General features: G+C 39.5%; 1 long non-coding RNA gene across 1 annotated transcript in view; it reads left to right on the forward strand.

Moving 5' to 3' along the window:
- The window catches only part of LOC147367886 (uncharacterized), a 62,993-nt gene that overhangs the window by 12,543 nt on the left and 23,521 nt on the right, over nt 1-26,929 (forward strand). The gene's annotated exons all lie outside the window — the stretch shown is intronic.

The raw sequence follows: 26,929 nt of genomic DNA on the forward strand, positions 1-26,929 counted from the left end.
GTTTGGGCATTTTGAAAATTGTGTAGAATGGAGAGAGACTTAAGAGAGAGAGGTCATTTCCATGAATTATTTAGAGATAATTAGATTTTAAAAAGAAAAAAACAATAGAAAAGAGGGAACAGAACAAGTTAAAATGTGATGGTGAGGAATCAGAGTACCTCTGGGACTAAGGGAAAAGCCCAGTTTCATTTGGCTGACACATGGATGGAGATGGTAACTGAAGTTTACTCTTTAGGCAACAGCAGAAACACCCCAGGGGAGAATGGCCTGAGAAACAGTCATCAGGCGTTTTTACAAGTTGAACTAGAGGAATAAGAAAATGGATGTTAAGAGATCAGTTAGGAGACAATTGTACAAGGTACTTAAGTTTCAATGTGCATCTAAAAAAATAAGTGTCAAAGAATAAAAATAGCTTACTTTTTAATATTTTTAGTAGACAGCCTTATATTTTTAAGATCAAATTTGTAGCTTGGGGCATCTGAATGGGTGTGGGTGCTGAGGAGGAAGCATTAACCCAGCATTCTTTCTACTAGAGCCAAATGGATTGGATTTAATTGATATGGTCTCTGTTTTCTTTCTTTATTCATTCAAGACCATTTTGTGAGTGACTGCATTGTTCTGGTTGCTATGAAAATTCTCTGAAGTGAAGATGAAGACTCAACTTATGCCCTATTCCTTTGCTTCCCTTAGGGAAGAATGTGCTCAGAAGAGGTGTTGAGGCTTGTTGCCTTTGCTCCCTGTCCTCCTGTTTGCTCTTGAATTCACTGCAGTGTGGTCTTTGTCTCCAGCGTTTTACTGAAGTTGTCTGTGCCAAGTTCACCAAGGATCTCCTCCATGGGAGCAAAGCCAATGGTCAGTTCTCAGTCCAGCTCTTCTTTCACAGAGATGTACCCAGTTCCTCTTTCGCTCCTTCTTGTCACTTGTCATCTGACTTCCTTGACTCCTTTGCAGATTTTCCTTCTGCTATTACTACATAATTTTCTACTGGTTTCTGTTACAAAATTTATTTTAGTGGTTCCTCTTCTTCCTATTTTTTAAAGGTTCAAGTGTCTGAGGGCTCATCCTTCCCCCTTCTCTTCTGTGTCAGCACCGCTCTCTTGGCAATTCCGTGTAGTCACCTGGATTAAAATACTGTCTTGGTGTTAAGATGTCCAAATTTGTATTTTTATTTTAGACTTTTCTCTTGTCCGCTTACTCATATATCTATCCATCTGCTTACTCATTATATCCATAAATCTAGAATTGATATTTCAAATCAGAAGTCCAAAACTGAACTAATCTTTTTTCCCAAATCTATTTTTGACATAGGTTTTCCCATCCAAGTTGGTGGTGTTTTCTTCCTTGTATTAATCCTTGGCTTCCTTCTCTTTACACAACCGCATTCAATAAATATATCACAGATTTCATTGGCTCTGCTATCACAATAAGTCCAAAATCCTTTCTACCATGCTGGTTTGTGTCCCCACATCACCACCTTTTCTCACTGGTATCACTGCCTTCCTGCTGTATTTGCCCTCTCTTGCCACACCCAACCAATCTAAATTCATTATGATAGGAATAATTATTTGAAAATATAAGTCATAATAGGTAGCTTCATTGTTTAAAATACTGTATTGGTTCCACACTTCACTCACTGAAAAATTAAAGTCCATTTAATCATCTACAAGGTCCTTCTAGTCTTCTCACTGTCAAAATCATATTATTCCCTAAGATAATGTTTTATCACTTCCTACTACTTTTATCCTTGCTCATTTTTCCTCTAGGTTGTCTGGCCGTTTAGCTGTTTGGCAACCCACCAAGAACAGTCATATCTTAGGAGTTTTGTACTTGTTTTCTTTGATTGGAATTTTCTTGTCACCAGCATTAACAAGGGTTATTCTCTTACTTTCTCAAGTCTAATGAAATGTGCTACTCAAGGATACCTGCCCTGTTGCCCTTATTTACATCTTGAAGCTGTTTCCTCCACTGAAGCTCTTTCTGGGTATCTTTATCTCTCTCTCCCTTTGTTTTTATTTCATAGGTTATATGACCTTATGACATAATAGATATGTTTTTTAGTCACATAAATAAATGCATTCTAATGAATCTTCACAGTAGAATGCATCCTTCATGAGGGCAGGGGTCTCTGTCTTCTGTTGTTCCTATAGAAATATCTAGCACAAAGTAGATACTCAATATATAATAAGTGAATTGATAACACAGTGGGGAGACAGATATGCAAATAGAGCAAATATAATTATGACCAAGCACTGCTGTGACAATGAAGAAGCAGATCTCCTCCATTCCTGGGTAAAATATGTCCTTCAGAAAAGGGCTTATCTGAGTGAATTACGAAAGTATTAATTTTGAAACTTTGATTGTTAAATTTTAATAAGAATGTAAATCTCTGTCCTTTGTATCTGTCTTAAAATGGAGTTTCTGATGAAGAATAGAGGCCATGTTGAGGACTTTTCTTATCATCTGAGAGTTTACAACTTGAGGTTCAAACAATCTCACTTAAATTAAACCTTAATTAAATACCCTGTACATATAGTATTTTCCCATACCCACCTGCCAAAATTCTACTAATTCATCAAGGCTCAGATTAAATGCAATCTCCTCCAAGAAACTCTACTTGCTTCTTACTAATCAGAAATAAGCCCTCCCTTTTACATGTATTGGCTGGCATCCAATTCTCCTTTCTAAATTATGAACTTATTTTGAGTACAGACCTTCAGACCTACCTTTCTGTTCCTTACAGTTCACCGAGAAAGTCCCTGTATACAGTTGTAGTAAGAGGTTACACTAAATTATTTTTTAGAATCCTTCCAAACCTAATATTAGATTGGAAACACTCAATCTGGCTTCATTGATACATGTAGTTTTGGTGTACTGCCATAGGGCGTACAGAATTGAACCTATGAATTTGGTTTTATGGGCCTTTTCAACCAAGTTAAAAAATAAAAAGAGAGAGAAAAATCATTCAATGCCTCTTATTTCCAGGAAATTTTCTGGGCTTTTAACATATATAATCCCATGTAATAGACAAAATAGCACCATTGAGCAAGTATAATTGTCCTTTTTTGTTCTGCAAATGAGAAAATAGAGTCTCTTAAATGTTAAATGACATCTTGAAGGTCACACATCCTGTAAGTGACAGAGCTAGAGTTCTAACCCGGTTGTGTATTATTCCACTAAATCGAGGTGTACAAGGCAAAGGAAATGAACAAACGAGAAGCGATGGCACATTCAAAATGTTGAGGAAACAGCAGGCCGCAATAAAATGAATATGACGAATGTCACATTGGGGCATAGTTTGTGGAACTAATTCCACAGTGCCATAAACAATTGATTTTGGAAAGAGTTCACACTAAAGCTTTCAAGACAAGGAGCTATTTTTGACTCTGTCTTGAGTAAAACATTGGTGCCATCAGTGGCATTAAAGGAGGTTGCAGTGCTAAGACAGGATGATAGTTCTATAATTAAGTTTGACATCTTCACTGGAGATCATATCAGGTATTGCTGGCTTGATGAACTTTAAGGAAAAAAAAAAATAGTGAGCTAGAAACTGCCTGAAGGGAAAGTTATAAAATTAAAATCCATAGAATCCAAAGGAAATCAGCTTAAGAATAAATTATGAGAGTCCCTAAAGTTTTGTCTGCCACAGCACAACGAAAAAATAGGAGCTAAGAGAGCGATAATGGAGCCAGACTAGCTGGATGCAGGCAGAGAAGCTGTTTCAGTCCAAAGAATTCTGTTTTGAACAGTATAAGACTAGTCTATATAATTCCAACTATGAGAGATCTAAGAGAGAGAAAAATAAGAAAAGAGAAATCTTAAATAAAATTTAATATATATATATATTGTCTTGTAGTGACTTTACTGGTGGTTCAGTGGTAAAGAATCTGCCTTCCAATGCAGGGGATGTAGGTTCCATCCCTGGTCAAGATATAAGATCCCACATGCCACGGGTCAGTTAAGCCCTCCCACTACTACTCGAGAAGCCTGTGTGCTGCAAAGAAGACCTAGCATCATCAAAAAAATAATTAATTAATTAATTAATATATAAATATTTTTTGTAGATATCAAATATATCAAATTCTTGTAGATATTGAGAATAAAGCCCTGATAAGTGCATGTGTGCGTGCTGTCATATCTGACTCTGTGGCCCCAGGGACTATAGCCTGGAAGTTTCCTCTGTCCATGGGATTTTCCAGGCAAGAATGCTGGAGTGGGCTGCTATTTCCTTCTTCAGGGGATATTCCCGACCCAGGGATGGAACGCATGTCTCTTATGTCTCCTGCATTGGCAGGCAGGTTCTTTACTGCTAGCAGCACCTGGGAAGCAAGGGAAGTCCCATAGTGTATCCAGTATTTTATGAGGGCAGGAGGAGAAGGGGATGACAGGATGAGATGGCTGGATGGCATCACCGACTCAATGGACATGGTTTTGGGTGGACTCCGGGAGTTGGTGATGGACAGGGAGGCCTGGCTTGCTGCGGTTCATGGGGTTGCAAAGAGTCAGACACAACTGAATGACTAAACTGAACTTATCCTACAGATATCCCAGAATATGGCATGTGAGGTGGAACTTTGTAGACTCTGTAACAGAATACCAGCATTTTACTAAAACATTTCTTCTTCTTGAGCATGTGTTTTCCAGCATTCCTACAATTATTTGTGTCCATGTCATTGAATACTAGCCAGTGGAACATGAAGAGGATTGATTAGTGTTACTTCAACCTGAGCCCATAAGACTTTCTTAAGGATGAGCGTTCATGCTGTTTCCCATTCCCCTTCATTCAAATAAGTAGAACATCTTTGAGAAGCATGATTGGCAATCATGAAGGCAAAACATGAAAAGATACTTCAGTTCTGAGCTGCCCATCAGTTTGGAAAGTGAACTTTCGAGGTTATTTGAGTCAGAAGTAAATCTCTATAATGCTCAACCCACCATATATTTTGGGTTTGTGTGTGACAGTAGTGGGTATTTCCTTAAATAATATAAAGATTCCACCTCATTAACAGACAAATAAAGAAGCAAAGACCCAGAAAAGTTAGCAGGAGGGTTAAAAATAGGGACAGAGCTTCTTAAAAACTTCTTAGTGTGAGGCTAAGTGGCTGTAGCTATGAGAAGAATCAGGACCTACTTAAAATCAGGCACTACTATATTTAAAATAGATAACTAGCAAGGACCAACTATATAGCATTATACTCATTATACTTATTATATTATACTTAGCATTATAAATTATACTCAATATTTTATAATAACCTATAATGGAAAAGAATCTGGAGAAGAGTACATGTATGTGTATGTATGTATATATGTGCATACACTGAATATAACTGAATTGCTTTGCTGTATACCTGAAGCTAACACATTAACTATGCTTTAATTTAAAAAAAAAGCAAACAGGAGTCTTTTTTTCTATGAATTTAGGTGATCTTTCAGTAGACCCCTTTTCTTTGGTATTTGGGAATGGACAACAGAGGGAACATGGAACAACAGACTGGTTCAAAACTGGGAAAGGAGTATGTCAAGGCTGTATATTGTCACCCAGCTTATTTTAATTATATGCAGAGTACATCATGTGAAAGGCTGGGCTGGATGAAGTGCAAGCTGGAATCAAGATTGCCGGGAGAAATATCAATAACTCCAGATATGCAGATGGCACCACCTTTATGGCAGAAAGTGAAGAGGAATTAAAGAGCCTCTTGATGAAAGTGAAAGAGGGGAATGAAAATGCTGTCTTAAAACCTAACATTCAAAAAACTAACATCATGGCATCCAGTCCCATCACTTCATGGCAAATAGATGAAGAAACAATGGAAACAGTGGGAGATTTTATTTTCTTGGACTCCAAAATCACTGCAGATGATTACTGCAGCCATGAAATAAAAAGATGCTTGATCCTTAGAAGAAAAGCTATGACAAACCTAGACAGCATATTAAAAGCAGAGACATTATTTTGCCAACAAAAGTCCGTATAGTCAAAGCTATGGTTTTTCCAGTACTCATGTGCAGATGTGAGAGTTGGACCATAAAGAAGGTTGAACACCAAAGAATTAATTCTTTTGATCTGTGGTGGTGGAGAAGACTCTAGAGAGTCCCTGGACTGCAAGGAGATCAAACCAGTCAATCCTAAAGGAAATCAGTCTTGAATATTCATTAGAAGGACTGATGCTGAAGCTGAAGCTCCAATACTTTGGCCACCTGATGCAAAGAACTCACTTGTTAGAAAAGACTCTGAAGCTGGAAAGACTAAAGGCAGGAAAGGAAGGGGATGACAGAGGATAAGATGGTTGGATTGTATTACTGACTCAATGGATATAAGTTTGAGCAAGCCCTGGGAGTTGATGAAGGACAGGGAAGCCTGGTGTGCTACAGTTCATGGGGTCGCAAACAGTCAGACACAACTGAGTGACTGAACAGCCTTCCTCTACAGACTTTTCAAAAGGGGAAGACATGTTTTGATACCATTTGCTACTCCCTCCCAGCAAAAAAAGGTAAGCAAATCATGGCTCTCTTAGCTCCAATAGGAAGCCTAGGATTAATTTCATTTAAGTATTTATTTTTGTGTGTGTATATATGTGTATATATATAATTGTTCATTTACAATGTTATGCCAATTTCTACTGTGCAACAGAGTGAGTCAGTTACACGCACATGCACACACACACACACACACACATATATACTTTCTTTTATAATGTCCCTTTCCATTATGGTTTATCCCAGGAGATTGAATATAGTTCCCTGTGCTATAAGCATAGTTGATTTATAGTGTTGTTGTAAATTTCATGTTAATTTCTGCTGTACAACAGAGTGTTCAGTTATACACACACACACACACATATATATATATACTATATTTTTCATTATCTTTTCCATTATGTCTTATCACAGGATATTGAACCTAGTACCCTGTGCTATACAGTAGAACTTTGTTGTTATCCATCTTATATATAATAGTTTGCATCTGCTAATCCCAATGGAGAAGGCAATGGCACCCCAGTGCTCTTTTCCAGTTCTCTTGGCTGGAAAATCCCATGGACGGAGGAGTCTTGTGCGCTGCAGTCCATAGGGTTGCTAAGAGTCGGACACCACTGAGTGACTTCCCTTTCACTTTTCACTTTCTTTTTTTTTTTTAATTTTATTTTATTTTTAAACTTTACAATATTGTATTGGTTTTGCCAAATATTGAAATGAATCCGCCACAGGTATACATATGTTCCCCATCCTGAACCCTCCTCCCTCCTCCCTCCCCATACCATCCCTCTGGGCCGTCCCAGTGCACCAGCCCCAAGCATCCAGTATCATGCATCGAACCTGGACTGGCGACTCGTTTCATACACGGTATTTCACTTTCATGCATTGGAGAAGGAAATGGAAACCCACTCCAGTGTTCTTGCCTGGAGAATCCCAGGGATAGGGGATCCTGGTGGGCTGCCGTCTATGGAGTCACACAGAGTCAGACACAACTGAAGAGACTTAGCAGCAGCAGCTAATCCCAAACTCTTCTGAAAAGACCCTGATGCTGGGAAAGATTGAGGGCAGGAGGAGAAGGGGATGAAAGAGGATGAGATGGCTGGATGGTATCACCAACTCAATGGACATGAGTTTGGGTAAACTCTGGGAGTTGGTGATGAACAGGAAGGCCTGGTGTGCTGTGGTTCATGGGGTTGCAAGGAGTCAGACACAACTGAGTGACTGAACTGACTGAATCCCAAACTAGGGTCAAGTTTAAAAAGCAAACATATTATCCTCAAATTAAAAAAAAAAAATCTTAAGTCCAAGACTCAGCAGGTTTTAACATTTTTTCCTTCCCTAGGTGTTTTCTTTTTTTTTTTTTTTTCCCTTTCCCTAGGTCTGTTTTCTTGGAGAAAATTTACATATAATGAAGCCTGGGAAAAACCTAGATAAGAGGTAGTCTTTGCTTTTGCTACCTGCTTCAGATGAGAAGCAGCTAGGGCTTCCTTGGTGGCTCAGAGGTTAAAACATCTGCCTGCAATGCGGGAGACCGGGGTTTGATCCCTGGGTCGGGAAGATCCCTTGGAGAAGGAAATGGCAACCCACTCCAGTATTCTTGCCTGGAGAATCCCATGGACAGAGGAGCCTGGTGGGCTACAGTCCACAGGGTCGCAAATAGTCGGAGACGACTGAGCAACTTAACTTCAGATGAGAAAGGGAGTACTGGGGTATGTGATATGATAGTGTTCCAGGTCCAGTTAGGGGATTCACCAAAATATCACAGGACCAGGACTTCCTATCATCTCTAGCATCTATCTACTCATTAATAAATGAGAGTAAGGGGAGTAGAGAGCTTACTGCTATTATTTATCCTGGGAGGTAAAGATCAAGAGATGATCCAGTCCAGTTAGTGTGAAAGCAATTAGTTCTAATAAAACCAGGGAAATATTTAACAGGGGTGAGGGGGACAGCAACACAGGAGCAAGTGAGATTCTGGACAGAGGAGTTGTGCTAGCTGGTTGAAATGATTGTCTTAATGACTCTACCTGAAAATGGATGCTGTTTTATGAGAGGGATAGACAAGTCATGGTAGGAAGTACAATAAAGACTTCAGACATGCATATGCCCTGGCAGTTGGCAAAGTGAATTTTATAAAAAGAAAGAACTGTATTTAACTTCCACAGAATTCACTCTCATAGATTACGTTATCAGGTTAATAGCACTGAAGAAGAGAAATAGAAATAATTTTATAAAACACATGTGATGATTTCAGGATGCTAAGGACATCTTAGGTTTTAAGACTTTTGTTACAGATGACAAATAAATGAAGACATGGGAGAGTTGTTAAACTAAAATATATCCACAGGGATGGGCCTGGAAGCTATTTCAAAGAAGAAAAGGAGGAAGACTATGGCTGCATTTTTCAATAACAAAGGAAAATATAAGGGTAGCAAGTAAAGGCATACCTTGGTTTTTTGCACTTTGCTTCATTGCATTTTGCAAATAATAGCTTTTTTGTTTGCTTGTTTGTTTGTTTTTTCAAATTGAAGGTGAGTGGCAACCTTATAGAGCAAGTCTGTTGGCATCATTTTTCCAACAACATTTGCTCACTTCATGTCTCTCCATTCTGGTAATTCTCCCAATATTTCAAAATTTTTCATTATTATTACCTTTGTTTTTGGAAAAGGGTAAGATTGAGGGCAAGAGGAGGAGGGGATGACAGAGGATAAGATGGTTAGATGACAACATTAACTCAATGGACATGAGTTTGAGCAAACTTTGGGAGATAGTGAAGGACAGGGAAGCCTGGAGTGCCACAGTCCATAGGATCACAGAGTGGGACACGACTTAGCAACTGGAAAACAACAATGGTGACCTGCAGTCAGTGATTTGTGATGCCACCACTTTAATTGTTTTAGTATAGCATGACACAGGTCTACATAATACTGAAAACTTGCATACAAATTTCTCAAGAGGCAGATCAGGTGGTCTGGTATTCCCATCTCTTTCAGAAGTTTCCACAGTTTATTGTGATCCACACAGTCAAAGGCTTTGGCATAGTCAATAAAGCAGAAATAGATGTTTTTCTGGAACTCTCTTGCTTTTTCCATGATCCAGTGGATATTGGCAATTTGATCTCTGGTTCCTCTACCTTTTCTAAAACCAGCTTGAACATCAGGAAGTTCACGGTTCACATATTGTTGAAGCCTGGCTTGGAGAATTTTAAGCATTACTTTACTAGCGTGTGAGATGAGTGCAATTGTGCGGTAGTTTGAGCATTCTTTGGCATTGCATTGCCTTTATTTGGGATTGGAATGAAAACTGACCTTTTCCAGTCCTGTGGCCACTGTTGAATTTTCCAAATTTGCTGGCATATTGAGTGCAGCACTTTCACAACATCATCTTTCAGGATTTGGAATAGCTCAACTGGAATTCCATCACCTCAACTAGCTTTGTTCGTAGTGATGCTTTCTAAGGCCCACTTGACTTTATATTCCAGGATGTCTGTCTCTAGGTCAGTGATAACACCATCGTGATTATCTGGGTCATGAAAATCTTTTTTGTACAGTTCTTCTGTGTATTCTTGCCATCTCTTCTTAATATCTTCTGCTTCTGTTAGGTCCATAACATTTCTGTTCTTTATCGAGCCCATCTTTGCATGAAATGTTCCTTTGGTATCTCTGACTTTCTTGAAGAGATTTCTAGTCTTTCCCAATCTGTCATTTTCCTTTATTTCTTTGCATTGATCGCTGAAGAAGGCTTTCTTATCTCTTCTTGCTATTCTTTGGAACTCTGCATTCAGATGTTTATATCTTTCCTTTTCTCCTTTGCTTTTCGCTTCTCTTCTTTTCACAGCTATTTGTAAGTCCTCCCCAGACAGCCATTTTGCTTTTTTGCATTTCTTTTCCATGGGGATGGTCTTGATCCCTGTCTCATGTACAATGTCATGAACCTCATTCCATAGCTCATCAGGCACTCTATCTATCAGATCTAGGCCCTTACATCTATTTCTCACTTCCACTGTATAATCATAAGGGATTTGATTTAGGTCATACCTGAATGGTCTAGTGGTTTTTCCTAGTTTCTTCAATTTCAGTCTGAATTTGGCAATAAGGAGTTCATGGTCTGAGCCACTGTCAGCTCCTGGTCTTGTTTTTGCTGACTGTATAGAGCTTCTCCATCTTTGGCTGCAAAGAATATAATCAATCTGATTTCGGTGTTGACCATCTGGTGATGTCCATGTGTAGAGTCTTCTCTTGTGTTGTTGGAAGAGAGTGTTTGTTATGACCAGTGCATTTTCTTGGCAAAACTCTGTTAGTCTTTGCCCTGCTTCATTCCGTATTCCAAGGCCAAATTTGCCTGTTACTCCAGGTGTTTCTTGACTTCCTACTTTTGCATTCCAGTCCCCTATAATGAAAAGGACACCTTTTTTGGGTGTTAGTTCTAAAAGGTCTTGTAGGTCTTCATAGAACCGTTCAACTTCAGCTTCTTCAGCGTTACTGGTTGGGGCATAGACTTGGATTACTGTGATATTGAATGGTTTGCCTTGGAAATGAACAGAGATCATTCTGTCGTTTTTGAGATTGTATCCAAGTACTGCATTTCGGACTCTTTTGTTGACCATGATGGCTACTCCATTTCTTCTGAGGGATTCCTGCCCACAGTAGTAGATATAATGGTCATCTGAGTTAAATTCACCCATTCCAGTCCATTTCAGTTCACTGATTCCTAGAATGTTGACATTCACTCTTGCCATCTCTTGTTTGACCACTTCCAATTTGCCTTGATTCATGGACCTGACATTCCAGGTTCCTATGCAATATTGTTCTTTACAGCATTGGACCTTGCTTCTATCACCAGTCACATCCACAGCTGGGTATTCTTTTTGCTTTGGCTCCATCCCTTCATTCTTTCTGGAGTTATTTCTCCACTGATCTCCAGTAGCATATTGGGCCCCTACTGACCTGGGGAGTTTCTCTTTCAGTGTCCTATCATTTTGCCTTTTTATACTATTCATGGGGTTCTCAAGTCAAGAATACTGAAGTGGTTTGCCATTCCCTTCTCCAGTGGACAACATTCTGTCAGATCTCTCCACCATGACCCACCCATCTTGGGTTGCCCCACGGGCATGGCTTAGTTTCATTGAGTTAGACAAAGCTGTTGTCCTAGTGTGATTAGATTGACTTGTTTTCTGTGAGTATGGCTTCAGTGTGTCTGCCCTCTGATGCCCTCTTGCAACACCTACCGTCTTACTTGGGTTTCTCTTACCTTGGCTGTGGGGTATCTCTTCATCTGCTCCAGCAAAGTGCAGCCAATGCTCCTTACCTTGGACGAGGGGTATCTCCTCACCACTGCCCTTCCTGACCTTCAACATGGGATAGCTGGGCGGCATGGGGTTGGTCCTCCCAGCCACCGCCCCTGAGCCACCATGAAGCCCAAGAATACTGGAGTGGGTAGCCTATCCCTTCTCCAGGGGATCTTCCCAATCCAGGAATCAAACCAGAGTGTCCTGCATTGCATGTGGATTCTTTACCAGCTGAGCTACCGGGGAAGCCCGGCTACCAGAGTCAGAGAAGGCCCTATATTTCTTTAATTTAAGAGAAGTGAGGAAGCTGCAGAACAAAAGTTTCAAGCTCACAGAGGTTGGCTTATGAAGCTTAAGTAAAGAAGTCATCTCCATAACATAAAAATGCAAAGAGGAGCAGCAAGTGCTAATGCAGAAGCTGCAAGTTATCCAGAAGACCTAGCTAAGATAATAAGGAAAGACAGCTGCACTAAAGAACAGATTTTAAGTGTAGATAAAAGAGCCTTATACTGGAAGAAGGTGCCAGTTAGGACTTGTCATAGCTAGAGAGGAGATGTCAATGCCTGGCTTCAAAGCTTCAAAGGACAGGCTGACTCTCTTGTTAGGGGTTAACAGAGTTGGTAACTTGAAATTGAAAGCAGTGCTCATTTACTATTTTGAAAATTCTAAGATCCTTACGAACTATGCTAAGCCTACTCTGCCTGTGCTTTATAAATGGAGCATCAAAGTCTGGATGAGAGCATATCTGTTTACAACATGGTTTATTGAGTATTTTAAGCTTACTGTTGAGAGTTATGCTTAAAAGAAAAGCATTCTTTTCAAAATATTGGTGTTCATTGGAAATGTACCTGGTCACTCAAGAGCTCTAATGAAGATGTATAGTGGGATTACTGTTATTTTCATACCTGCTAGCACAACATCCATTCTATAGCAGAGGGATCAAGGAGTAATCTTGACCTTCAAGTTTATTATTTAAGACATACATTCCGTAAGGCTGTAGTTGTCATAGATAGTGATTTCTCTGATGAATCTGGGTAAAGTTAACTGAAAAACTTCTGGAAAGGATTCACCATTCTGGATGCTATTAAGAACATTCATGATTCATAGGAGGAGGTCAAAATAACAGCATTAACAGGAGTTTGGAAGGAGTTGATTCCAACCTTCATGAATGACTTTGAGGGGTTCAGGACTCCAGGATGGAAGTCACCACAGATGTGGTGGAAATACCAAGAGAATAAGAATTAAAAACAAATTGTGTGTTACATGGCAGCCTGGATGGGAAGGGAATTGGGGGAGAATGGACACATGTAGGTGTATGGCTGAGTCCCTTCACTGTTCACCTGAAACTATCACAATTGTTAATCAGCTATTCTCCAATACAAAATAAGAAGTTTTGTTTTCTTTTTTCTTACAAAATAAAAAAGAAGCAGCCTGAAAATGTGACTGAATTGCTGCAGTTCAGTTCAGTCCAGTCACTCAGTCATGGCCAACTCTTTGCGACCCCATGAATCGCAGCACGCCAGGCCTCCCTGTCCATCGCCAACTCCCGGAGTTCACTCAGACTCACATCCATCGAGTCAGTGATGCCATCCAGCCATCTCATCCTCTGTCGTCCCCTTCTCCTCCTGCCCCCAGTCCCTCCCAGCATCAGTCTTTCCAATGATTCAACTCTTCGCATGAGGTGGCCAAAGTACTGGAGTTTCAGCTTTAGCATCATTCCTTCCAAAGAAATCCCACAGCTGATCTCCTTCAGAATGGACTGGTTGGATCTCCTTGCAGTCCAACAGATTCTCAAGAGTCTTCTCCAACACCACAGTTCAAAGCATCAATTCTTTGGCGCTCAGCTTTCTCCACAGTCCAAGTCTCACATCCATACATGACCACTGGAAAAACCATAGCCTTCACTAGACAGACCTTTGTTGGCAAAGTAATGTCTCTGCTTTTGAATATGCTATCTAGGTTGGTCATAACCTCACAATAAAACTTTTGGAAATGGAGGAGTTGCTTCTTATGGATGAGGAAAGAAAGAGGTTCTTTGAGATGGAATCTGCTCCCAGTCAAGATGCTGTGAAGATTGTTGAAATGATGGCGAAGTATTTGGAATATTACATAAACGTGGTTGATAAAGCAGTGACAGAGTTCCAGACAACTGACTTTAATTTTGAAAGAAGGTCTACTGTGGGTATAAAGCTCTCCAATAGCAAATAATGCTACAGATAAGTTGTTTGTGAAAGGAAAAGTCAATCAATGCAGAAAACTTCATTGTGGTCTTATTTTAAGAAATTGCCACAACCACCTCAAACTTCAACAACCAGCACCCTAATCATTCAGCAGCCATCAACAAGAACTTCCACCAGCAAAACGATTATGCTTTGCTGAAGGCTGAGATGATGGCTAGCATTTTTTAGTAATAAAGTATTTTTAAATTATGTACTTTTAAAAAAGATATATATTAATACTATTGCACCCTTAGTAGACTACAGTATAGTGTAAAAATCCCTTTTATATGCACTGGGAAACCAAAACATTTATGTGGCTCATTTTATTGAAATATTTACTTTAATAGGTGGTCTGGAACCAAATTCCCAGTATCTCTGAGGAAGGCCTGTGGTCACATTCAAATGTTGCAGGACTTCATTTGAGAAAAAGAGAAATATTTGTTTGGAAAATGCTTCAGCTTGTATTATATGTTGAGCAATATGCTCTAGGCTTTAATTGAGTTATCCCTTTCCAGCCTAAGAATATCTGTTAGGATAAATGTTATTTTTTCCTTGTTTGTAGATGAAAATGAAAGATTCAGAGATGTAAGTAAATAGTGTGTGAGACCATAGGTCAGTTTTTCCTTTTATATGCTAGGAGGTCTATAAGATCCTTTATTACATTAATAAAATTTCATCTTTCTTTAGAAAAATATAGCTTCTAAACTATAACTATTAAGTCACAATAAAATCAGTGTGCTATATTCACAGAAAGATATATTTTCTAGTTGCAGTAAATAGAATATACAATGTTTGAAAGTTTCCTAAAGATATTTCTACTTAAAAGCTATATCAACTTTACTTTTAAATGTCTTAAGCAGTTTACTATTTCTTAAAATTTCATAGCCTTAAAACTTTTCACACATCATCATACGTACATATAAACTTTTTTACCAGAGAGTTTTTGGTTTCTATCAAATATGTATATCTTGAATGACATGAAAGATACTTGTGCATACTCAGAAAATACCAGAAACATAAGCACACTAAAGCTTACATTCTCTCTCTCTCTTTGCCTCTATCCCTGCCCAGTTCTCTCTCCTTAGATTCTAGTATGGAAATAGGCACTTGGAAGATGGTCATTAAATTCAGATAAAATATTGCTGCTTTATTAAAGTGCATACAGCCCTGAGCATCTCTTAAAGAAATACACCTATGACCCTTATTATAACAAATGTTATCAGTTTCGAAAATGTGTGAGTTATCTTACAAATGCTTAAACATTTTGACTCCAGAACTCCATCCCTGGAAATCTATCCTAGAGAAATAATACCAAATACAAACAAAGTATTAAGGAACCAGTTATATAAACAATAAAATATTAATTTATTTGTGACACATTCTTTTGAAATATTCAGTTCAGTCGTTCAGTAGTGTCTGACTCTTTGCAACCCCATGAATTGCAGCACGCCAGGCCTCCCTGTCCATCACCAACTCCCGGAGTCTACCCAAACACATGTCCATTGAGTCGGTGATGCCATCCAGCCATCTCATCCTCTGTCATCCCCTTCTCCTCCTGCCCCTAATCCCTCCCAGCATTAGGGTCTTTTCCAATGAGTCAACCCTTCGCATGAGGTTGCCAAAGTATTGGAGTTTCAGCTTGAACATCAATCCTTCCGATGAACACCCAGAACTGATATCCTTTAGGAGGGACTGGTTGGATCTTCTTGCAGTCCAAGGGACTCTCAAGAGTCTTCTCCAACACCACAGTTCAAAAGCATTAATTCTTTGGTGCTGAGCTTTCTTCACCATCCAACTCTCACACCATACATGACCACTGGAAAAACCATAGCCTTGACTAGATGGAACTTTGTTGGCAAAGTAATGTCTCTGCTTTTCAATATGCTAGGTTGGTCATAACTTTTCTTCCAAGGAGTAAGCATCTTTTAATTTCATGGCTGCAATCACCATATGCAGTGATTTTGGAGCCCCCAAAAATAAAGTCTGACACTGTTTCTACTGTTTCCCCATCTATTTGCCATGAAGTGATGTGACCGAATGCCATGATCTTAGTTTTCTGAATGTTGAGCTTTAAGCCAACTTTTTCACTCTCCTCCTTCACTTTCATCAAGAGGCTTTTCAGTTCCTCTTCACTTTCTGCCATAAGGGTGGTGTCATCTGCATGTCTGAGGTTATTGATATTTCTCCCGGCAGTCTTGATTCCAGCTTGTGCTTCTTCTAGCTCAGTGTTTCTCATGATGTACTCTGCATATAAGTTAAATAAGCAGGGTGAAAATATACAGCCTTGACATACTCCTTTTCCTATTTGGAACCAGTCTGTTGTTCCATGTCCAGTTCTAACTGTTGCTTCCTGACCTGCATATAGGTTTCTCAAGAGGCAGGTCAGGTGGTCTGGTATTCCCATCTCTTTCAGAATTTTCCACAGTTTATTGTGATCCACATAATCAAAGACTTTGGCATACTCAATAAAGAAAAATAGATGTTTTTCTGGAACTCTTTTGCTTTTTTGTGATCCAGAGAATGTTAGCAATTTGGTCTTTGGTTCCTCTGCCTTTTCTAAAACCACCTTGAATCTCTGGAAGTTCACAGTTCACGTATTGCTGAAGCCTTTACTAGCTTTTGAGATGTCACTTTACTAGTGTTTGAGATGAGTCCAATTGTGCAGTAGTTTGAGCATTTTTTGGCATTGCCTTTCTTTGGGATTGGAATGAAAACTCACCTTTTCAAGTCCTGTGGCCACTACTGAGTTTTCCAAATTTGCTGGCATCTTGGGTACAGCACTTTCACAGCATCATCTTTCAGGATTTGGAATAGCTCAACTGGAATTCCATCACCTCCACTAGCTTTGTTCGTAGTGATGCTCTCTAAGGCCCACTTGACTTCATATTCCAGGATGTCTGGCTCTAGGTCAGTGATAACACCATCGTGATTATCTTGGTCATGAAGATCTTTTTTGTATAGTTCTTCTGTGTATTCTTGCCACCTCTTCTTAATATCTTCTGCTTCTGTTAGGTCCTTCACATTTCTTTCCTTTATTGTGCCCATCTTTGCATGAAATGTCCCCTTGGTATCTCTAATTTTCTTGAAGAGATCTCTTGTCTTTCCCATTCTGTTATTTTCCTCTATTTCTTTCCATTGATCACTGAGGAAGGCTTTCTTATCTCTCCTTGCTATTCTTTGGAACTCTGCATTCAGATGCTTATATCTTTCCTTTTCTCCTTTGCTTTTTGCTTCTCTTTTTTTCACAGCTATTTGTAAGTCCTCCCCAGACAGCCATTTTGCTTTTTTGCATTTCTTTTCCATGGGGATGGTCTTAATCCCTGTCTCCTGTACAATGTCATGAACCTCATTCCATAGCTCATCAGGCACTCTGTCTATCAGATCCCTTAAATCTATTTCTCACTTCCACTGTATAATCATAAGGGATTTGACTTAGGTCATATGTAACCATTAAAATATTTATAATGGCTTTACAATGAAATGGAAAATGTGTGTGTATGTAAGATGTATGCAAAGCCAATAAATTAGGTAAATTAATATATATATCAAGACATAAGTTACTTAAAACACATCCAGAAGACTTAGATGGAAATTATCAACATAGCACCAATAGCCTAGATTTTAAGCCATGCAACAGTGAAGGGTATTTTTCTCTTCGTAATTGTGTATGTTTTCAGATATTTGCCTATGGTCTTTATATTGTATAAATTCCCAGTTAAAATTTGAATTGGTTAAGAAATTTTTAAATATTTAAGGCACGAAAAGTGTGAAATGTAATGAGAACAAAGGGTCTACCACAAAACTCAAGTCTCTTTTCATTTGTCCTTGATGATTTCCTTCCGTTCTCTAGAAGGAGGCAATCAAGTCATGGTTACCTGTCTTGAGTGTGTCAGTCCTGATAAAGTCTAGGGAAATGCATAATTTATTCAACTACTTTTCTATTGAAATAAAGCCTGATTACCTCTGATCCACTGGTGTTACAAACACCACTACAGTGAATATCTTCAAATTCAGTATTTTAAAAGCATATGTCTAATGATTATTTTGTGTTATTAGTTTCTGGTTTTGTTCTTTAATCAGTGGTTTAAATTCTCTCTCTCTCTCTTTTTTTTTTTTTTTTTTTTTTGGTAAATCATCTTTATCTTCTTTTTTAAAAACTGTATCTATTAATTTTGATTTGGGTCGTGCTGAGCCTTCATTGCTGCTCAGGATTTTCTCTGGTTGTGATGCACGGGCTTCTCCTTGCAGTTCTTGTTGTGGAGCACAGTCTCTAGAGCACAGACTCAGTGCTTGTACATGGGCTTAGTGCTCCATGGCATATGGAATCTTCCCGATCAAGGACTGAACCTATGTCTCCTGCATTGGCAGGCACATTTTTTTTTTTTTTTTTACCACTGAGCTACCAGGTAATCCCTATCTTCTGATTGTTTTAAAAGTGAAGTTAGAGTCTCACACTGTCTTCTTTATAGACCACTGTCCTTTTGCAAGCTTCCATGGTGGCTCAGTGGTAAAAGAATCTGCCTGCCAATGCAGGTGACCCAGGTTTGATTTCTGGGTAGAGAAGATCCCCTGGAGAAGGAAGTGGCAACCCACTCCAGTTACCTTGCTTAGGAAACCCCATGGACAGAGGTCTTTTGCAACCTCCAGCCACCTCAAAAGTGACTCATGAGAGAGTCAATTGCTAGGCAGGTTAATAAGAAATCCAGGGGTCCCCAAGGAGAGAGGGGTCTGGAATTCTCAAGGAGGAAGAAAGGACAAACTTTTTTCCCCTCTACATTCTTTAGGATTATATAACAATAATGTATCCTGCTTGAGGACAGTCTCTGGAAAAAACCTTCTGGCTAATCCTGTTATCTTAAAATGTAAATTATGGGAGTGGGTTTAGTAAGGTCTTTACAACCTCCAGACATTCTTTTGATTCACTGTAATAAGTAATTAAAAAGTATATAACTCTATTACTAACACTAGCGAGGGGACACTCTTTCTGCCCCCTTCTGATGTCCATGTCAGAAGCTTTCTCTATCTCTTTTATACCTTAATAAAACTCCATTACACAAAAGCTGTGAGCAATCAAGCCTCATTTCTGGCCCCAGATTGAATTCTCCTCTGGAGGCCAAGAATCGCAGCATCTTTCGTGGTTCAGCAACAACCTTTCACTCACTTTGAGTCAGAGAAGTAGAAACATCATTATGACACCCCTTATATGCGAATCTAAAAAGACACGATACAAATGAAATTATTTACAAAACAGAAACAGACTGATAGACGTGGAGCCCAAACTTCTCATTGCTTGAGGAAGGGGTAGTTAGGGAGTTTGGGATCGATATGCACACACTGCTATATTTAAAGTAGATAGCCAACAAGGACTTACTGTATAGCACAGGGAGTTCTGCTCATGTGGCAGCCTGGAAGATAGAGGAGTTTGGGGGAGAATGGATGCATGTAAATGAATGGCTGAGTCCTGTCACTGTTCATCTGAAACTATCGCAGCATTTTTAATCAGCTGTAAGTGGAATCTGCTCATTCGTGTCCGACTCTTTGCAAGCCCATGGACTGTATCCTGCCAGGCTCCTCTGTCCATGGAATTCTCCAGGCAAAAATACTAGAGTGGCTTGCCATTTCCTTCTCCAGGGAATCTTCCCAACCCAGGGATTGAACCCAGGTCTCCTGCATTGCAGGTGGATTCTTTATCATCTGAACTACCATGGGAACCCATTAATCTGCTATACTCCAATACAAATAAAACATTTAATTAAAAAATAAAATGACTTAGTTTGTATCGCTCTAAGTGGCACACCTGGATCCACAGAACTGAAGAAACAGGGAAGCACATTTCAGGTCATTGCCAAGTACCGCCTAAAACAGCAATAATGACAGAGGCAGCAAACTCTATTTCCGTACTATTCACCACTTTCGTGATCTCTGTCTTGAGCTTCATTATGAGACAGTGAGTTCTTCAGCACTGGAAATATTCCAAGATGCCTGGAATGACCTATCAGATACTCTGAGGGAAAAATTGTCAGTGTTTGAATGGCATGACCTGGAATTTCTTTAAGAGGGGCTTCCCTGGTGGCTCAGAAGGTAAAGAAGCCACCTGCTAATGCAGGAGATGCCAGTTCAATCCCTGGGTTGGGCAGATTCCCCTGGAGAAGGAAATGACAACTCGCTCTGGTATTCTTGCCTGGGAAATCTCATGGACAGAGGAGGCTGGCGGGATACAACTTATGTGGTCGCAAAGAGTCAGACACAAGTGAGATACTACGCATTAAGTCCAACATCCATTTTTGCCTATGCTAGAAATTTTGGATTAAGATTTTAGTTAACATTCTAATGAACTTATAGACCAGGGTTGGAAAAGTCACTTAGCTGTTAGTTTTCTATGCTGTGAAAAAAGTGAATAGAATAGTCTCATCAGAAGAGTACTATACAGAGTAATTAGCTGATGGCTGCATAGTGATAAGGATTGTACAGTCCCAGGTCTACCTAATAATAAAGGCTGTAGAAAGGCCAGGTGGGCTTTTCCCACTTAACCAACACTTTGTAATGGTAAAATCGGGGGCAAAGGTTGAAATGGCCAAAAAGAATTTTTAAAAATTAGGAAGAGGGCACTGTATGCAAATGCACATACTAAAAAACACACATGACAACAACTTAATTAACCTGTAGAGACCTCTGCCACCCGATGGTCTCAAAGCAGATAGATTAGACAGGATATTTAAAAAGGATTATGGCTTGTAATGAGAAAAGGATCTGCAGTTAACTAGCATATCCTGGTTTGGGCTTTTTAAATGACCTTCTAATTTTGTACTTAAAAGATAAGCTTTATTTTTTAGAAGAGTTTTAGAATTACAGAAAAATTACAAAGTGAGTTCCCAGAATACTCACATGCCCGACAGACAGTTTCTCCTATTAACCTTTTTCATTAGTATGGTATATTTGTAATAATTGATGAATGTATTTATATATTATTATCATTGTCATTTACTTCTATGCATTTTTTAATTTGCACTTTGATTTCTTCAGTGATCTTTGTGTATTTAGTAGCATATGTTTAACCTCCGTGTGTTTATATTTTATCATGGCTTTTTCCTCCTGTAATTGATTTCTAATCTTACAGTGTTGTGGTCAGAAAAGACGCTTCATGCAATTTCAATTTTCTGAAATTTACTGAGGCTTGATTTGTGACCCAAGATGTAGTCCATCCTGGAGAATATTCCATGTGCACTTGAGGAGAAAGTGTATTCTCCTGCTTTCAGATGAAATAACCTATAAATATCAGTTGAGTCTATCTGGTCTAATCTGTCATTTGAAGTGTGTGCTTTCTTGTTAATTTTCTGACTGGATGACCTGTCCATTGTTGTAAGTGGGATGTTGAAAGTCCTCCACTATTACTATATTACTGTCTAGTTTTTTGTGTCTGTTAGTGTTTGCCTTATGCATTGAGGTGCTGATATGTTGGGTACATAGATATTTATATTTATTATGTCTTCTTCTTGAATTGATCCCTTGATCATTATGTGGTGTCCGTCTTTGTCTCTTGTAACAGTCTTTATTTTAAAGTATATTTTGTCTGTTGTGAGTATTGCTACTTCAGCTTTCTTTTGATTTCCGTTTGCAAGGAATATCTGTTTTCCACCCCGTTACTTTCACTCTGTATTATCAATTACCATCCATACTTTATTCAGATTTTCTTAGTTTTTACTAAACTTCAGTTTTTCTGTTCCAGAATCCTATCCAGGGTACTACAGTACATTTAGTCAGCTTACCTCTTTAGGTTCCTCTTGGCTATGACAGTTTTTCTTCTTTACCATAACGGCTATAAATTGAATTGCTTTTGTCCCTCTCAAAATGTGTATGTTGAAGCCCTAGCTCCCAGTGTGCAGGTATTTGGAGATGGGGCCTTTGGGAGGTATTAGGTTTAGATGCAGAGAAGGCAATGGCACCCCACTCCAGTGCTCTTGCCTGGAGAATCCCACGGACAGAGGAGCCTGGTAGGCTGCAGTCCCTGGGGTTGCTAAGAGTCGGACACGACTGAGCGACTTTACTTTCACTTTTCACTTTCATGCATTGGAGAAGGAAATGGCAACCCACTCCAGTGCTCTTGCCTGGAGAATCCCACGGACAGAGGAGCCTGGTAGGCTGCAGTCCCTGGGGTTGCTAAGAGTCGGACACGACTGAGCGACTTTACTTTCACTTTTCACTTTCATGCATTGGAGAAGGAAATGGCAACCCACTCCAGTGTTCTTGCCTGGAGAATCCCAGGGACGGGGGAGCCTGGTGGGCTGCCGTCTATGGAGTCGCACAGAGTCGGACACAACTGAAGCGACTTAGCAGCAGCAGCAGCAGCAGGTTTAGATGGGGTCAAGAATGTGGGGCTCTCATAGTAGAATCAGTATTCTCAAAAGAAGTGATGCCAGAGAGTTTGTACTCTGTCTTTCTCGCCACCCCCCCACCCTGCCTTCATGAGGATACAGTGAGAAGACAGCTGCCTGCAAGCCAAAAGGAAAATCTCCCCAGAACTCTACCATGTTGGTACCCTGATCTCAGAATTACAGCCTATAGAACAGTGAGAAAACAATTATCTGTTGGTTAAGCCACTCGTGTTTTTGTTACGGCAATCAAAGCTGGGACAGTGACCTCGGCAGTCTTGAGGAGGTCCCATCAGGGATTTTGTAGGATGCCCTAAGTTTGGATTTCTTTGATGTTCTTCTCATGATTAGATGGGGTTGTATGTTTGGAGAACAAGACCACAGAGGTCAAGTGACATTTTAATTATAACTTATTAAAAGGACACACTATCAACATGAATTACTATTGTTGATGTTGATTTTGATCAACCAGCTGAGGTTTGCCATGTCTCTCCCCTGGCATGTCCCACTTGTTCCCTTTCCAAGGAAGGTGCTGTGTGCAGCCCACACTTGAAGCTGGAGAAGCTGTGATGATGGAGCATCTACATAAATTATTTAACATTCTTCGGCACGGAAGGCTTGCTTTATTTATTTTTTTCTCCCATTAATCCATTTATTCAATCTTTATTTGTATCACTATTGACCAATGAATGTTTATTTTTCACTTTGAGTTATGATCCAATATGACTTTGTGTATTTTGTTACTAAATATTTTCCAGCTCTAAACAGTGAGAATCCTTGCAGTTGGCTCTTGTGTCCCTTTGAAATAGTCACCCCTCTGTATCTTGTATCCAACCAACTGCTAATGGAAAATATATGAAAAATTTAAAAAAACCTCAAGAAATTTCCCAAAACTAAAACTTGATTTAAAGTATACCAAAGAATGTATATCAGTTCAGTTCAGTCACTCAGTCATGTCTGACTCTTGGTGACCCCATGAATTGCAGCATGCCAGGCCTCCCTGTCCATCACCAACTCCCGAAGTTCACTCAGACTCACGTCCATCGAGTCAGTGATGCCATCCAGCCATCTCATCCTCTGTCGTCCCCTTCTCCTCCTGCCCCCAATCCCTCTCAGCATCAGAGTCTTTTTCAATGAGTCAACTCTTCTCAAGAGGTGGCCAAAGTACTGGAGTTTCAGCTTCAGCATCATTCCCTCCAAAGAAATCCCAGGGCTGATCTCCTTCAGAATGGACTGGTTGGATCTCCTTGCAGTCCAAGGGACTCTCAAGAGTCTTCTCTAACACCACAGTTCAAAAGCATCAATTCTTCGGTGCATAGGTACATGTAAATGTTCTGCTGTTTTATATAAAGAATTTGAGCATCTATGGATTTTGGTCCTCGCAGGAGGTCCTGGAAAAAATCTGTGGATACTGAGGTATGGCTGTACTCTCATCAGAGTTTTTTGTTTTTGGAGTATTTTTTCACTTGAGCACTTTTTCACTTTCTACCATGACAAGATCCTCCAGGCTCATCTTGTATATATCCTGCCTTAGCCAAAGAATCATCCTCTTTTCCAAGAGTCTTGTTTGCTTTGTTTGTCTTTTGTTAGTTGGTGGACTATCTTAGAGACCAAAATGTGGGCACTAATTTTATTATATATACGCTTACATTTTTGTGGCAACATTTTTTCTCTTTCCTACAAGTATTCATGGGAATTTTCTGTTGCTAATAAGAATAAAAGAAACACTTAGTTCTTATGTTAGGCAAGATAGTATATGGGATGTATTTTGGTGAGCTATAAAGTGCCATAGATACAGTAGTGTAAAAGTGAAAGTCACTCAGTCATGTCTGACTCTTTGTGACCCCATGGACTGTAGCCCTAAGCTCCTCTGTCCATGAGATTTCCCAAGCAAGAATACTGGAGTGGGTTTCCATGCCCTCCTCCAGGGGATCTTAGTCCTGGACCAGGGATTGAACTCCATCTCTTACAGCTCCTGCATTGGCAGGCAGATTCTTTACCACTAGGGCCACCTGAGAGTGGTGAAAAACTAACAACATTTCCTTTAAGAGCAGAAATGAAACAAAGATGCCTACTCTTGCCACTTTATTTCAACACAGTATTGGATATTCCCGGAGAAAACAATGGCACCCCACTCCAGTACTCTTGCCTGGAAAATCCCATGGACAGAGGAGCCTGGTAGGCTGCAGTCCATGGGGTCGTGAAGAGTTGGACATGACTGAGCGACTTCACTCTCACCTTTCACTTTCATGCATTGGAGAAGGAAATGGCAATCCACTCCAGTGTTCTTGCCCGGAGAATCCCAGGGACTTCGGAGCCTGGTGGGCTGCCATCTATGGGGTTGCACAGAGTTGGACATGACTAAAGTGACTCAGCAGCAGCAGCAGCAGCAGGATTGGATATTCTAGACAAATTAATTAAGCAAGGGAAAGAAACAAAAATAATCTAAATTGCAAAGGAAGGGGTAAATTTGCATGGGTCATAATACTATATATAGAAAATTCTAAAGACGTCTCCCAAAAACTATTAGAACTAAAACATAAAATAGGTGAGGGGGATTAAGAGGTACAAACTTCCAGTTATAAATGAGTCATGTGGATGAAATGCAAATCATGGAGAATAAAGTCAGTAATATTGTAATAACTTTGTATGGTGACAGATGGTACCTAGACTTGGCATGGTGATCATTTTGCAAGATATAGAAATATAGAATCACTGTATAGTGTACCTGGAACTAACATGATGTTATAGGTCAATACTTCAATAAAAAGAGAAAACAGAAGAAAACGAGAATTGTCCATGATCACCTGGTGAGTCAGACTAATAGATTTCAACAGAAAAATTTGAAGACTGAAGGACTGTGTATTCTAAGTGAGGTTTCTCTTCAATAGTAATATTTAACTGAGCTTTTTGTTGTTGTTTGTTTGCTTTTCCTTTTGAATGCCTAGAGATGTAGACTGAGGAGGTTATAATGGATTATTCTGAAGATTTTGGCTGTAATACAGAAACAAAGTAAAATCTATGAATCATTTCTCCGTTACTGATGCCCCAGTAACAAGTCACACTATTTATTTGGCAGTCATACCAAGTCAGTGTCTCAGGCTAATTTAAAGGGCATCAGTGAGACACAACTGTGTACACAACCATCTTCCTCACAAAGAGGAACCCATCACCCCTCCAACTGATTTGTGCATTTTTGAAAATGAGAGCAGAATTTCCAGGAGGTATACAACAATGCTTCCATGACAATTATGGGCCTCAGTTTCATTCCCAACATGGCCATTTCGTTTCCATAGCAAACCACTGTCTTTCCTTGTGCAGTAATGTTAAGGTCTGTGCCCAGATCACAAGAACATTGTCCAGCTTATTAAATGCATGTAATATGTTTTGGAGCTGTCCTTAGAGTGAATGGGAAGGATGCAAAACAGGATTAACCTCTGTTGTGTGGCTTTTCTGAGTCTGATCATATGCATAACACGTCTTTTTCAAAATGCGCAAGAGAGAATCTATAATATATGCAAATGTTAATAAACTTTTGCTAGCTTGTATTAAGATGCTGCATATTTCTGTTGTTCTATCAAATGTATTTAAGAGCCCCATTTGGTGGTGCATAATATACATAGGAGAGGAAAAGGTATTTTTCTCCACTGAAGGAAATTCATTTTATCACAATGAATGATTTATACTATGATTGTGGGGGGAGGTGGGAAATGCAGTCTGTATGAAATCGACTCAATCTACTTACTTAAAGCAGACTCCACATCAACCTACTAACTCTAATAATGGTAATAATAATTAAATTATAATTGAGGTTATTAAAACACTATAAAGCTATATAACTTTTCTGATAGCTAAACAAAAACCTTACAGTTCCTAATAACCTAGGACAAAATGTGGGCCTCCTGTTAAAACCCTATACTCATTCTTTCATTCATCCATCCATCCCTATCTGCATTTGGTATTTATCAAACACCTACTATATGCCAATACCTATACCAGTATTTGGAGATACATCTCTAAATGGAATCAGGTGAAGACCCCTCTCCTTATTGAGCAAGAATTTGTAGTTATTAGTTGACTATAGGATTGTTATTATGTTACATAAAGTGTCTTGTGATTTAGTTTCCAAATTGTTCTATTTTACAACCCTTTGGGCTGTAATCTGCCAGGCTTGTCTGTCCATGGGGTTTCCCTGGCAAGAATACTGGAGTGAATTGCCATTTCCTTCTCCAGAGGATCTTCCTGACCCAGGGATCGAACCCCAGTCTCCTGCATTGCAGGCAGATTCTTTAACAGCTGTGCCACCAGGGAAGTATCTTATGCGGTGCCTATTGAATCAGGGAAAAGTAATGCAAGGGGTGGGTGATAATGGTGGGAAGAGAGCTGCATTTTTAAAGTAGTGTTGTTGGGGAAGGACATGCTGATAAAGTGAAATTAGAACACAAAGCTGAGGTGCAAAGATATCCCATGCAGATTCTGAGAGTAAGAGCATTTCTAGTAGAAGACAAGAATGCTAAACAGGAGAGCATGTTTAGCATTATTTGATCATGTGATCATAGTGGACTCAGTGAAGAAGAGAATAA

Source organism: Bos grunniens, chromosome 8 (assembly GCF_055505025.1).
Source record: "Bos grunniens cultivar Pamir isolate PY7600 chromosome 8, Bosgru_T2T1.0, whole genome shotgun sequence".
Taxonomy (NCBI): domain Eukaryota; kingdom Metazoa; phylum Chordata; class Mammalia; order Artiodactyla; family Bovidae; genus Bos; species Bos grunniens.